Source organism: Dicentrarchus labrax, unplaced genomic scaffold (assembly GCF_905237075.1).
Source record: "Dicentrarchus labrax unplaced genomic scaffold, dlabrax2021, whole genome shotgun sequence".
NCBI classification, from domain to species: Eukaryota; Metazoa; Chordata; class Actinopteri; family Moronidae; genus Dicentrarchus; species Dicentrarchus labrax.
Window position 1 is genome coordinate 11,271,441 of NW_026136702.1, and position 14,394 is coordinate 11,285,834.

At 42.2% G+C, this 14,394-nt stretch overlaps 1 protein-coding gene across 1 annotated transcript in view; it reads right to left on the minus strand.

The window, feature by feature from the left end:
- Positions 1–14,037, minus strand: part of lzts2a (leucine zipper, putative tumor suppressor 2a) — a 44,788-nt gene extending 30,751 nt beyond the window's left edge. The window contains exon 1 of the mRNA XM_051426585.1: positions 13,744–14,037. The gene's annotated coding sequence lies outside the window, so the exon portion shown is untranslated. The remainder of the gene's footprint in view (positions 1–13,743) is intronic.
- Between the last annotated feature and the right edge of the window lie 357 nt (positions 14,038–14,394).

The following is a 14,394-nucleotide window of genomic DNA, read 5'->3' on the forward strand; positions in this document are numbered from 1 at the left end:
TCATTTCTTTCACCTTTATCCAGCAATGTTTTATCCAAGAAAAGCATGAACACAGACCAAAGAGAGTGGTGGGAGAAGCACTGAGATACCTTTCTTAAGTAAAAATACCTTAAATCTATTAGTTTGTTAATAGCATGAATTTATAAGCAGCATGTTACTGTTGTAGCTGCTTGAGGTGGTGCTAGTTTATCTATTTAATATATAATAAAAATAATTTGTATTTCATATTTGGACTTTTCTCTAATCTTTCCTTTTATTGTGAAATAGTGGATAATTTTCAAACTGAGTTTTAATGAAATCATCTGAGAAGTGTAGAGGGGAAATCACTCTTAGACCCTGACATGTAACAATTAGGCACTGCTTCTTTTTAAATACAAGGTCACAACCCAAAAAGGTTGGAAACCTCTATTTGAAAGTTTAACAATTTGTTTTGTTCATCAAATGTTTTTTATGTAAAATATTAATCAGAGCTGTCAGATAAATGTAGTGAAGTACAGTAGCTGATCAGGGCAGTACTAGAAGTATAAAGTAGCATAAAAGTATAGTACTTGAGTAAATGTATATCCACCACTGCCGGAGGAGAATAACCTCATCATGTACAGTACTCGAGCCTCCCTTAAATGAAACAACTAATCGATACAGTCCTCCTCTTACTCTCCTGCTCTGTAATGTTCTTCTAAGATTTCAGATCTTAAGTCGTCCTTCTTGGTGGCCAGATTAGATGAGATGACATGAGATCGGGAGGAGGGAGAGGAGGGGCGGCAGCAGCGGTGGGTCAAATCTATCACTGTAACCAATCTTAAGCACATGCAGCAGCTGATGCTCAGCCACAGCCGCACGCAATCAACCTCTACTATGAAATTTCTTTTACTAGAAAAAAAGGATGATCTTGCATGTTTTGTTTTTGGGGGGGGGGGGGGGAAGAAAAGGGAAGGAGGGGGGGGAGAAAAAAAAAAAAGGGAGAGGGGGAAAAAAAAAAAAAAAAAATTTTGGTTTTTTTTTTTTTTTTTTTTTTCCCCCCCCCCACACAGAGGAAAAAATTTTTTTTTTTTTTTTTTTTTTTTCCTTTTCCCGGCTGTTGTTGTAAAATTTTCTTTGGGGTGAATCATCTCCTTTCATTCACACACTTTGTGTCCTCTCATATTATTCTTCATGTCTTTAGCTTTTCTTCCATTATTTCAAATACATTTCTATGCACATATTCAGTCTTCTCAGCTCAAAGGAGAGGGAACATAGTGTGCATGGGGAAGTTGTTGAAAGGAAGGAGAGATGGAGGGGGGGGACTGCCAGACGAGAGATCGACACATATTTCACAGAAACACATCGAAGCACCTGTCAGCAACTGGCTACACTTGAACTGTGCATTGAACTTAAACGTGGAGAAAAGCTGAAATGAGACAAACAGCATGAGAGCAGCTGCTGTCACGCTTCACACTGACTGCATAAAACTGAAGGATTTTTGTCTCTATCATGTTTCACCATCCATGACTACCGCAGGATGGTGGGTGCTGTCACAAGAACACATGGAAACAACTCTGAGGAGTGTATATGGTTCTTTTTTTGTCCACTGACCAGTGGTGGAAGAAGTACTCAGTAAGCAAGAGGGTTGCATTCAAAATCTTACTTTAAAAAGGTGTGATAAGTGATTCTGGAGGAATCCAATACTATGACAGATACCAATGACATAGTGTAAAAAACGACAAAGCAAGTGGTGTTAGCTATGTTGTTGGTTTGCAAACTGTCGCTAAAGTTGCTGAGCGGAGGACTTCAAAACTGTAACTGAGTACATGTAATTTGCCACAGAAATGCCCCTCTGTGCCACAGCAGAGAGAAAATATGTACTGACTGTATTCAGTAACCAACAACAGAGTGAAGAAATAGACACAAGAGCAAGTTCAAGACAAATAGTGATGCTAATATATGTCTCAAGCCTTGAGATGATTTCCAGCATCTGCCTCTATGTGCTATATTGCATGGTGGGAGTGAAAACGTGACAGTGAATACATATTGTCTGTCTCTCTGCAAGCGTGCAGACGCCAGCAAATGTGCATGTTGTGAACACTAGCGTTTATGTGTGTTCATGAATGTGTGTCCTCTGCCACGGCCACAGTTAGTGTGTTATTGGAGCAGGGTGAGCCAGGGGCAGAAACAGCAGAAACAAACGAGGTCCTGTGCAACCCCGAGACTGTTCCATGAATCATCCAGGAACTTATACAGTAGCTGGCCAGTCCTCACAGCCTTCAGCTCACAGTTAATAACTTCCCATGCGCAAATAAATAAAAAATGGTCAGTGTTTAGAATTTGTGCTATTGACTTTACATAATAAAATCAGAGCTGTTTTTATGCAGTAGAGCCAAATCCGGGACCAAACAAGCGTGAAAATGAAACCAAAATCACCCTGAGCCTGTACTGCTATAGTAAATACATAATAATGGTTATTTGCAGAAACAGTGAACACCTCCTGCATTAAGTTTAAAACAGGAGCTATTTCCACTGCCTGTGACTCAGTTAGATCATATGAATGTGTATTTGTCAGCATACACTGTGTGTGTGTGTGTGTGTGTGTGTGTGTGTGTGTGTGTGTGTGTGTGTGTGTGTGTGTGTGTGTGTGTGTGTGTGTGTGTGTGTGTGTGCATTTGCCTGCAGCAGGTACAATAAACAAGAGCACTGATGTCATCCAAGTCAGCCAGAAGGGAAGCCCACAGTTAAATGTAGTTGAAGGAAAACGTTTCTCTCTCTGAAATACATGCATTCATCTGCACATGTGCTTGTAGCTGTGTGTATATGAGAGGACGGGAGGAAAAAGAGAAACCATAGACATGCAAATGTGATCTAACAACAAAAAAACAACTTGAAGGACATGAACAGTTAATTTATTTCTGAGATTAAGAAGTAAAATCAGGGAGAAGATGTACTTTGACGTGTACTCCATTATGCCGTTTGCCTCAAAAGATAATCTTTTCATCCACTGAGCTGAGTGGCACGCAATTTCACCCACTTTTCACAGCATATTTATGTCAGACACTGTTTGACTGTTAACTCTAGCACCTCAGCGCCTTACACACACACACACACACACACACACACACACACACACACACACACACACACACACCATCAGATCTGTCAGTGTGTAATACTCCTTTACTTGTACTTCAGTGGAAAAAGGTCAGCATAGCCATGTTTTCGTGACAGCCTGGATTTACGCGCTCAGCGTACATACCGTATATGTGTGTGTTAGTGTGTTTATGGAGCTAATGGAGACTGACATGAAGACTGACATGGATGCTGAGCTGTGCTGTGCTGGGCCAGGCGGTCTAACCCAACAGCAGGGATAAACTATAAATAGACTATCTCAACACTCCCCCCCATCCCCCTTTTTTCTCCTGTTTCCTCTTTTCCTTTTGCTTTATCTGCAGACCTTTCATTAGATTCACTCTCTTTCTCAACAGCTTTTGCTTTGTTTCCACCACCTCCAACCAATGCCCCTTCCCTACATCCCCTTCCTAATTTTTGCCCCTCACCTTCATCATCATCTCTGAATCAGTCTCCTTCTGTCTTCTGCCTCTCAGGACTTTTGTTCCCGAAAAGAAGATGGGCTACAAAAACAACGAAAGAAAAAAAAATGGAAGAACAAATAGGCCAACACCAATCTCAGAAGAGAGGGGGAGAGCGTAGGGGATGGGGAAAAGGGAGGAGTTGGGCTAGTTACAGGGGGGAGACGGGGGAGACAGAGTTATGTAAGCGAGGCTAATCCCCTCCCAAGCCTGCATAGTAAATGAGACAGGATGACACTGGCCTCATTTCATCCGTTCATTTCTGCATCCGCCGCTGCTACCCCTCCAAACCTCCGCTCCATCTCCACCTTAATCTATCCGTTTGATCTTTGACAGCAGACAGGAGCTACGTTTTTTCGAACTCAGCACACCAGCAAATCCTCGTCTGCTGACAATGAACGGAAGGGTGAGATACGGCAGATGAGCTATAATTCATGGTTTAATCATGAAGATGCCGTCCATTCCTCCCGCTTTACTTTCCCTCATGTCAATGACAAAATCAGATTTTTGAAAGCTCTCTTACGTAACACAAGCCAACCAGGACAGTGAGAAAAGAACCAAAAGGAAAAGGGCATAATCCCTTTCAACAAACTCTGCTGATAACTATAAATATTCCAGATCCTTTATAGTAACGGATGCCAGACATTTGGGTTCTAAAAGTGGAGCTATTGTAACGACATGTGTTTAAACTTTATGATACAAGACTGATTTGGACTGAAATGCCTAGCTCCCACCACATGACCCTCACCCCTCCAGCCCCGCTCTTCTCAACTCTAACCCGAGAGTCTGACCTCTCCTCAACCCAGTCCCCTCTCGCACGACACCCAGACACCCAGACATCCTAATCTGTAGAGGTACGTTTTGCTCAGAAGGGTCAACAAGGCCAACAGAGTGACTGAATTCTCAAAAGCGAACATAACATATCACATTGCATGTGAATGGTTCCAGTGACTTCTTCCATACTTTGTGTTTAGTGCTAATTAGCAAATGTGAGCCTGCTAACATGCTACACTATTCAAATAAACATGGTAAACATTACACCTGCTTGGTATCAGCATGTTAGCAGGCTCACATTAGCATTTAGCTCAAAGCAGTACAGCCTCACAGAGCTGCTAGCATGGCAGTATAGACTCTTGTACTATTAAAATGTGTTAGTGGTTTCAAGGGTAGGCTATCATGAAACAATCAGGGTTATTCAGTAAAGTAAGTTTAATTCATTGAAAGTAAAAGATTTATTTAGCCTTTGTTGATGAGTGATATGCTGTATGGATAAAAAGGATGTTTCGAGTTTCCAAGCTGTGAGGACATTTTAGCAAAGGATTGCTTTGTTTGGTATATTTAACCTTTGAGAGCCCGACTGATACTAAGTTTAAATATTTGAGAGTTTAAAGAGTTACTTAACATCAGGCTGAAAAGCAGGATTTTGCTGCCCTCTCTGGTTGAAAGTTTGTTTTACCCTGAATCCAACAACACTGATATGTGTGATTAGAAGTGTGCACGGTGTACTGACACACTGTGGAGTACACTTCTACATCACTGCAGCAAGGTGAGAAGTTTCAGGGGGTTTTGAGTTACTCTTAAAAAATCCTATAATGATAAAACATTCTAAAAATAATCACTCTTTCTAAACTATCATAAACATAAACACTTTGGCTCTGCCATCAGTCTGGTCTCTATTACCTTCATTAATGAGATTTTATTAGTTTTTCTACTCTACAATTGGCCATCAATCCTTCAGTTAAAATTAAACATTAATAAAAGGTAACTGGATAATGTTTTTCTAGAGGGCAGAGGGTTAAACCATCTATATGAGCAAGCTACATTGAGGATTCACAACTTGACAACCCTAACTTTTATTTAATGATTAATTACTGCATCATTAAATAGTTTAAATCATTTTTGTGTGTGTTATATATTATTGTGTCTTGTACTGTTCTGTTTTTCATTCAAGTGTTTTAAACCCCCTTGAAAACAAGATGATACATCTTCAAGGGGTTTATCCTGACAAAACAAATTTCTGAGTAAATTAACCCCCCTCCACCTCTCCAATCATCCTGCTCAGACAGGACGCTCCACTAAACTTTGACCTACTTCTGGCTGCCCTTAGTCTGGGCCGAGGGAGGGGGGGAAAAAAACGCCAAGACCCCAAACACAGCGAGCTTCACGCTGATCCAGCCTGTTAATAATAATATGAATATCAAAGGCTTATTTGGACAATAACTCTTTTGAATGTCATACGCAGAGGGATGCAGAGGGATGCAGAGGGAGGCTTGAGGACGCGTGTATGTGAAAGAATCACACTGGACTCATTGTCTAGTACATTTAAAATTCAGCTGGGCGGGTACGCGCACACGCAAGCACACACACACACACACACACACACACACACACACACACACACACACACACACACACACACACAGTATGCTGAGGACTTGATTTCACTTTTCTGCTGATCAGCCACAAGACAATCCCCGTTCTTCTTTTTTTTATCCGTACTGTGTCTCTCATTTCCAAGAAATCTCACTCAGCAGATGGACACAATCCTCCATAACTAATTCTCTGCAGGATAATGCAGAGCAGACAAAGACACAGTGCATACAACACCTACAACATTCAGCTCTGTCAGTCTGAGTCCGAATCCCACTGAAACTCAGCTGAAACCAGTGACAGCATCACTTCATAAACTGCAGCTCTGTTTAAAATCTGCCAAATGTTTCATAAGTGCAGGACAGATTCCAGGCCAGCTGAGTCCTGGAAATCCACGTGCGACAGGGCCACTGAGGGATGAGGGCTGGCTCGGACGAGAGGGTGGTGGGAGTTATGTTACCAAGACCACGGCTGGGAAGGCATCCCAGAGGTTCCCGGAAGACTTCTGGGAACATCAGGGCCCAACATGTGTGTATGAGAAAGAAAGAGATGAAGGCATGGATGACGAGGGGGGAAAACATCTGTCAGCAATTAAAAAGGAGGGATCTATCCCATAGTTTTACCATTGAGCGTACGGTGTGCAGCGATACGCTGGGTCATGATGTAAATACTCTAACTTCCCAGCCAACCCCCCCCCATCTTCTTCTCCTCTCTGCCTCCACGAGACAAGCCGACCACAGTTAGCCCAAGCTAGTCAGCTGACGCAGGAAGGGGGAGGGGCACCGTGTGGTACGCATTCTGCTGAGGGGTCATCTGGCAGACGCATCCTCCGAGCTGGCTTCACTCCTCCGAGCAAAACACACACACATAATGGGAAAGTAGCTGGCCAAGAGGGTGGAGGAAATCTAATCTATAAATCAGACACATGTCCAAACAACTGGGTGTCAACAGATCTTTGCTTATGTTATTAGCTCAGAGGTGCCCCTCTGCACAGGCTGCACTGATTCAATTCTGCTGAGATAGTTGTTTTAGACAGTGCTGAGAAAAAGATTTGTAGTGTTTGAAAAGACAAAATCATATCAGGGAGGCTCCTTTAAAAAATCCTGGGGAAATCACCAAAACAAACCAGCAGGGGCTGAAGAGCTTTTAAACCTGATCAATATTTCATGTTTTGCTTCCCTTGCTGGCACAAATCAGGTTTCCAATGGAGACAAATCAACAAACAGCTTAATCAATGGCGTTGTTAGTCACATAAAGAGCTCCTTTCTGACAGAACATTTATTTCCTGATTTTCAGGCTAAAAGAAGAAAAATGTCTCCTGACTAAACAATTCCTAGAGACCCGAATTGGTTTTCTCTTAGAGACAAGATTGCTACCAATAAAAACATCTAATTGTTGCAGCTGCAGGTTGTCTCCAGTCAGTCGCCTCCTTGACCTCCTAAAACCGTTCATCTGCTACCGGGCAATGAGCCCCAATTCTGGACCTAATACTTGTGTCATCCATCAATCTTGTGTTTGTGTGTATCTGTGAGTGTGTGCGTGTGTGGTCTGCTGTTTCAGCACTGGCCATTTCGGTCCTCATACATCAACCTCCTGACAGCAGTGAAGTGACGCTTTGTGACATATGAGGCCACTTTACCTTCTCCTTGGAAGGAGAGAGAGAGAAAGGAGGAAAGGGAATGCTGTGCTCAAATGGATAAAAACTGTTTTCATGTGTATTGAACAAACAATGTGATGGTGCCCATACTATGCACACAGGACAGCTGCTGCATTTGAACACTGCCAACGTTGATATCTACATGTTGTAACATAATGAGGACTCCAAACTGCAATTTCAGCGAGTAATAGAAGTTTCAGTACAGTACCTTTGGGGTGCAGTGAACAAATGAATGAGTGTTGAGCAAACACAGTTTGATTGGTCTACTAATGGACGTTTGGAGCAGTTGGCAGACTTCAGCACTCCTGGTTCTAATGTGATCTGTGCCAGAGCTCTGCCCACTAATGTCCATTATACACAGACTTACTCCACTCTGCATTGATTCTGTCTCTTCTTACAGACTGTAAGGGCTTTCAGAGCCCACCTCTGCCTGCTATCTCAGCTATCAGATTCCAACAGCAATTTAATTGACATGCAATCAACTTACGCAACAAAAGCCCCACACATTGTGAATCTCCAGTCGTGACGAAAAGGGTTCTGCAAGCATGATAATAGACAGGCAGTCTGCAAGTTCATGGGGCATTTTATGGCTGCTTTTGGGTGTTTTTAAGTCTGTAAAAGTCAAAGAGGGTAATGACAGACTGAGCCTGAGGACAGCATGGTGATGACAGGCCAGTGACCGAAGTGGTCCACCCGAGTCTGTACAACCACACCTTGGGGCAGGCAGGCCAGAGATCTTGGAGAGCATCTGTAGCTCCATATTCCTTTTGACTAGTTAGGTCATGCAAGCCACTCTGTGAGGTTCCTGCAGTGCTTTGAGCTAAATGGTAATGCTAACATGCTGATGTTTTGCAAGTATAATGTTCACCATGTTCACCCTCTTAGTTAAGCTTGTTAGCTGCCTCACAAGGTTTGACATGAATATCTGCAAAAGAATATCAACCTCATGCTGGCACTAAAGGAATAGTCAGGGGATCACCAAAGTTATTAGGATTCACCCTCTTGGCTCCATGAATATCTGTACCACATTTTGAGACATTTCAATCTGGACAAAAATCATGGACCAACAAACTAAGAACTCCTTCCACAGAGCAATGCTACAGCCTTTCGAAAAAAAGTACAAAACTTGCCAAACTTGAAATCACTGCAGATAGAAGCAGCATACTCTTTTCCCACTGCAGACCTGAGCTGAACTCCTGTGGCTTGATGGAAAAGCCGCAAGCACATATTCATGAATTACGTTTAATTGAAGTGTTGCAGTTATGAGAGCTTCATAAGCATAATTGCCAATTCTGACTTCATTTTGAACACAACTCAAAAAGCCTCCCCTGTTCACATTTCCTTCTTTCCTTTTCTATTCATGGCGAAGATGACTGTATTTGACTTTGATTGCACTGCTCAACCCTGGTCATTATCATCAGTAACACACACAAGTGATGGTCTCTACTGCAACCACTCAACAAATTAAATGTTTGTCTATTAGTAATTGGACTGCCTGGATAATGTTAGAGTCTGAATAACCTCGAAATTTCAGAGTGTAAACACTTCATTCATTCTTTTTGAGCGCATAGTAAACCTGAGATAGCTCACCTGGCTTTCATGTCAGGCATACAGGCTCAGAAATGCAAAAGATCCTCATTTTACCTCTTTTAAGGCTGTATTCCTTTTTGCAATGGTTTCAATTGACAAACAGATTAATTTAATAGAGAGGAATTGCAAACGATGGTGGGATGTTGTGCTGCACTGTTTATGGATCCTTGTGACTGCAGGAAACAATCAACACGTCTCTTGTTTTTTGGACTTTCACACACTAACTACAGCATTTCCTAGTACACTGCTACTGTAAAAATTCATACATTTTACGTGGAGTGGCCCTATCAATGACTCAAGAGCTCAGGAAATCTAATTAAACTTGTTAACTCCTCAGATGAAAATCATTGATTTGCAGCAGTTGGGCCTCTCAAAAAGTTCTAAGACAAAGATGAACTGATAGAAATCAAGACATATTTCTTAATCTTTGATGTTTCATAACAGACTGTACTGTCAAAGATCAAATTAATAAAATATCATGTGGCTTAATAAACAATTTCTTCTGGAATCTGAAATAAAGCAATGAGATAAATATCTCTGTATGAAGATGGACAAGCATGTGAATGCATGCACACCACTGTAAACAAGGACGGATTTTTCCAAATGATGTCTAATGTAAACACGAAACCTGCTCTAGTAGGCTCACTGCTTAAGCTTTGCAAATCTGCTTTGAAGGTGTTTATGGTAACAGTGTGTCTCTCCTTTAACAGTGTTAACACCAATTTTAAACAAAGAAATTCTGAATGCTAAACTGAAAACATGTCATAGTGTTATGGCTGATCGGTGTATGTATGATTAACTGAATTAACACTTGAGAACTCAGGAGTTTGCTAACTTGTTGTGCGTCCACTCTGACCTGCATGAAAGCTGAGAGATCAATCTGCTGGTGTATCTTAAATTGTAAACAGCTTCACAGTACTGCTGGGCGATATACCGGATGAAGCAGTACACCGTTTGTAATTACCAGTATGATATGAATTTTTCATATACCACCACACCGGTGCATAGCTGAAACAACTGCTGTAAACCCTCGATAGGCAGCAATTTTGTTTGTCATGGGATTAATTAAGATGTGCACCCTTCTTACTAACAGGATAGTGAGGAGAGTGAAAAAGCAGGGCTTGCCCCTCCCTCATTACCACCACTGAGGTTTCCTTGAGCAATGCCCTGAACCTCAACAGCTCCAGCGGAGCTGCTCAGTGGCAGATCAGACTGTGGTTGTACTGGGAAGCTTCCAGGTGTGAATGTGTGCAATTGTGCGAATCTGATCAGTGTGTTCCTGTGAAAAAGATAGAAACTTCCCTGAATAAATAAAAATACATAAATAAATAACTTTATAATACTAAAATGAATAACCCTACCTTACCTTGACTGGGTAAAACACCATGGCACACAATTTGTGACTAGCTGTTTCTTACTTACATTTGAGAAATATCTCTTAATACTTAAATCCTTATTTTATGTAAATGTTGACAGTGACTGATTTTTTTTTAATAATCCTTCATATTCTATCATTTGGTGGGGCCAAGGAAACCCTATAATCAGCAAAAGCCTTCAGTATACATGATATCATTAAAATGTTTTTATATTCAATGTACTACTGACAGTAGATTAAGTTATTATAAACCTATATAAAGGTCCAGTCATGCAAAACAATGCAGTGATATACAGAAAGAAAGAAAGAAAGAAAGAAAGAAAGAGAAATTTGTGGTCATACTGCCCAGCACTAATTCAAAATATTGTCTTTTTTAATCTCGCCTATATGGCAAATAATTAATCTGTTGTAAAATATCTTGGTCAGTGACTTTAAAAATGAAAAGTGCATGAACAAGCAAGCAAAGCCATTAGTGATGTTGTTGCTACAGTTTCAGTCCAGAACTTTAAAAGCAGGAAAAAGAAAGGTCACTGCAAACCCAGGCAGCTACTAATTACAGTTTCACATACAGGGGTAGCCTTTGTGTGTGTGTGTGTGTGTGTGTGTGTGTGTGTGTGTGTGTGTGTGTGTGTGTGTGTGTGTGTGTGTGTGTGTGTATGTGTGTGTGTGTGTTTGTTTAGTCTGACTGACAGCTCGTCTCTCCCCTGCTGTGCTCTTGCTCTTGTCCTGTTTTAATGGGCTGACAGCGAGAAACTGTGACGGAAATCTCAATGACGCACACCCGCTGTTAGACACATCACATCACAGCTGAGTGGAATCAGAAGGAAAACTGGATCTCAGAATCAACATTAGTCTCACAAACTGTATCTAGAAAAACTGAACTGCAAAACAGACCTGCTTGTCTGACACTTTTTAGACTTGAAAGGGGTTACAGAGGGAGACGAAAGACAAAACTAAGAAATCTGTTGAGCTCCTCTGAGTCTACGATTCCCTCAAAGGAATTTAAAGCTCCTACATGGTGCTTCCACACACTTCCACTACATGAAAGCTCAGCATTACATTAGAAAGACACTTCCAGGTGTGTCCCAAACGTGCCTACAGTGGCGTTTAATAAGAGCAGTGTGAGGTGGAGTTTCTGTTGTGTAAGGCTTTGGGAGGCCATGTTACATCATGATGGATGACGATGAATTAAATATGCCGACATGCTACTTGCATGCTTTTAATCACGTCCACCACTCAACGTCATCATCATCGCTGCAGCGAAATGAAATGGCAGTCCATCATCATTTCAATCCCAGATGGCTGGAGAGGCATTTTGCTAATTGAGCATCACAGGTGTGGATCAGACCACTCTCTCACTATATGGAATATTCTGTATGCTATGCATGTGGGATTTTCCTTTAATTTGTTATGAGTGCTCCCGAGTGCACAGATGTGCCGCTGTATGTGCACATTTATGTGCTATTTTCAGCTGAGATTATCTAATGAGCAAATGAAGCTGCAAAAAAAGCATTTTTGAACAGTAGGCAAGTCTTTAATGTTTCACCGTCTTCAGAGCAAGAGCTGGCAGATGTGCATCAGCTGTGATTGTGCCTCTAGCTGTGTTCTAGTTTCCACTCACACATATTTGTCAACTCAATGTAGACATGAATGGAGATGATGGGAGGTCGGTTTATTCGACAGTAGAAGCAAGAAGCTGGAAAAAATGCAGCGCAGGAGCAGAGAAATAGACAAGAAAAAAAGAGAGTGTTGCATGCTATGAAAAGCACATTGACCATGACTTTGGTCGCCCTCTCAGGGCTTCTCGTCCTGTGAAGGAGCCATGTGATAAAAATGATCCTTCAGCATCACACCCTCCTCCCCCTACCTGCTACCTCCTTAGTTTCTCCAATCCTGATTGCCCGACAGCTTGGTTATCACTTCCCACCACCACCAAATCCTCCTCTCCACTTCTCTGTGTTGTGCTGTGCTGTGGTGACAGGGCAGGATGATGTAGGGTCTCCCAGTGCTGTGGCGTGATGCCAGAACACTAAGTTAACATCTATGCAGGAGAGGAGGGAGCATGTGTGTGCAAAACATTTATAAGAATCCACATTTGCAGTGTGCGTGCACTCGTTTGTGCTTGTCTTCATGTTTGCATTCAGCCAAAGTCTCATAGCTGTGACAACATGAGGTCCAACCCATCAATCAACTGCAGGGAGGGAGTTCACCACAGATGAGAAGGAGATGGAGAGGATCTCAGGCATGCTCCTTCAACATTCATATAGCTACTCCTGTGGGGATTATTTATGGTCTAATAAGACCCTGGGCGTTTCTAGTTCAACTACTAACTAATCCATATATTAAAATAGGCCTTGAGAGCATAAAACAAATGGCTATGGTCTCTTTCTCTTTGTGTGACCTTTGCTTTTTATCACAGCCCCTTCATCCGCTCTGGGAAAAGCAGCCACGGATGTCAAGAGAGAGAACTGCCAAAACAAGAAAAGTGGTGTGCAAGAGCATGTGAGTGTGTGTTTGTGTGTGTGTGTGTGTGTGTGTGTGTGTGTGTGTGTGTGTGTGAGTGTGAGTATCAGTTGCAAGGGGCAGCCCAAACCCCAATCACTGAAACAGCTGGATGGAGATAACAGAGAAATGCCTATTCCCTGGTTTCTCTCCCTCATATCCTCTCTCTCTCTCTCTCTCTCTCTCTCTCTCTCTCTCTCACTCTCTCTCACTCACACACACACACACACACACACAGAGAGACAGACACACAGACACACAGAAGCACCAGTTCTTGAGGAAAAACAGCTGAATTCAGTGCAAGAAACTGAAGGAAAACTGGTGGGTAAACTAAGCCACTGCATTCAGCTGGATCAACTACAGATTATACTCAAGTACTTTAATCACTCTGACAAGTCAAACTATCAATAACCAATTAATCATGGAGACTAATCCATGCACCCTGAGGCACGGAGCCAACAACAATCAACCCACAGTTTGTCATATTTGACTACAAACCGCGCATGTTTGTGGATAATTTTGCGCAAATTAGCAATACAATCATGAAATAAGTTGCTCACTTCCATAACTACATGATAAGAAAGCTTTTCAAACAAAGCCAGTAACTTTACTGAGCCTCTTTCAGCAGAACACAGCACAAACACACAGACTTTCCTCCTGAATCACTGTTGCACGTTGCGTTATCTACTCACCTTTAACAAGATGTTCTTTAGCAGCCCCGTACAGCAATATGTCCTGCAGCAGTGATTGTCTTGTGCGTGTATCCGAGATACAACTTTGTTTGAAAACAGCAAACAGCAACCAGTACCAAAAAAAAGAGAAAAGAAATCTCCTCCTCTTTTCTTTCAGTAGTTACGGTCTGCTCGTTCTCTCCCAGACCCGTCCATGTCCACAGCAGCTCGGTAGACCCGCTGCTGCTCCACCGCTGCTGCTGCTGCTGCTGCTGCCCAGGATGAGTGTGTTTGGTACTGTCACCGGCAGAGCCCGGTCTGCTGCTCTGCGGGGCGGGCTGACTCTCTGCTCCAGCAGGGGCTCGACTATCCACTACTACAGTGAGGTTTTGGACCGGGGAGGGAAGGGTCCGCAAGGGGGGGTTGCGACTACCGGTGGAGCAGCAAATGTTTGACTTTATATAGATAAAGTATTCCTTGAACTCTTTTATCTGCATATTGGTTTTATATCTGGTCTCATATTCTGATATATTCCATTAAGCCACCATCTGCGGTTTTGTAGACAGGGTAAATGACTGACAGTACCATTTGATGGACTGTTCATTAAATATTCAACAGAGGTAAACTTAAGGTGAATAAAGTAGGCTGCTTTACTGAATCTTTCAGCTCTTA